Here is a 1,178-nt window from a genome sequence, read left to right as displayed (position 1 = left end):
TGCTGACCTTGTTTCTATCTTCATGCATTCCTGTGTCTTCTATCCAACACCTTATAATGGTCTTGTTCTTTCCTGCTGCCAGGGTTTTTAGGCTTAGTTTTGGTTTTACTGCCTTATAGATAAGATAAATCATCTTGCTAACAAGCTGGGAATAGTGCTGTTGTTTAGGTTCTCATGGACACTGTGTAGCTCTTCTTATCAGTTTCCCAGGATATGAGAGCGGGATGCAGCTTAAACTTGTAACCTATCATAAGTAAGAACTGCACACATTGACAGATTGAGCAACCAATCCAAAGTTGTGTGATCAGTGTGTAGCTGCATGTACGGGAGACATTTTACTATAAATACTGTTAGGTGCCCTAAATAAAGTTGGCTATGAGAGCATCATAATGGTGTGCTGTAGTCCATCCCTCACAAGGACCCCAACAGTGGTCCTTCTCTGGGTCTGCTCCAACAGGTCTTTCTTGCACTAAGGACCCCAGAGCTGGATGCAGAACACCAGGTGGAGTCTCACAAGAGTGGAACAGAGGGGCATAATCATCTCCCTCGACCTGCTGGCCACACTTCTTTTGATGCAGCACAGGATACGACTGCCTTTCTGGTCTGTGAATGCACACTACCAAGTCACATTGAGCTTCTCATTCACCAGCACCTCCAAGTCCTTCTCCTGAGGGCTGCTCTCAATCCATTCTCTGCCCAGCCTGTGTCTGTGCTTGCGATTGCACCAGCCCAGGTGCAGAGGCTTGGGGCAAATACACGTGGCCTTGTTGAAATTCATGCCTGGCAAGGTCCCTCTGGATGGCATCCCTTCCCTCCAGCATGTCAACCACACTGCACAGCTTGGTGTCATCAAACTTGCTGAGGGCAAGTGCTAAGATCAGTCAGCTCTAATTTAGGTCACTAGTGGCCACTGAAAAAAATCAAAACTAAAACCAATAATCTGTAATTACACTTGTTAATTTCCTTTCTTGACACATATACACAACAACCTTTGAAGGAAATATTTCACAGTTTTCTATGATACAAGAATTCTTGACGGGAAAAAAAGGCCAACAAACCACATTGTATTTTAACTTCCTAGATTTCTCCTCAGTATCAGTTTTTTATACTCTACCAATAAGGTAGTTTACATCATCATGCCTTTTTCTTCAAATGCCTGTTGTAACACTAACCTACCA

The sequence above is a fragment of the Acanthisitta chloris genome, unplaced genomic scaffold (genome assembly GCF_000695815.1).
Source record: "Acanthisitta chloris isolate BGI_N310 unplaced genomic scaffold, ASM69581v1 scaffold15107, whole genome shotgun sequence".
NCBI lineage: Eukaryota > Metazoa > Chordata > Aves > Passeriformes > Acanthisittidae > Acanthisitta > Acanthisitta chloris.
Note: the sequence above shows the minus strand (reverse complement) of the source record.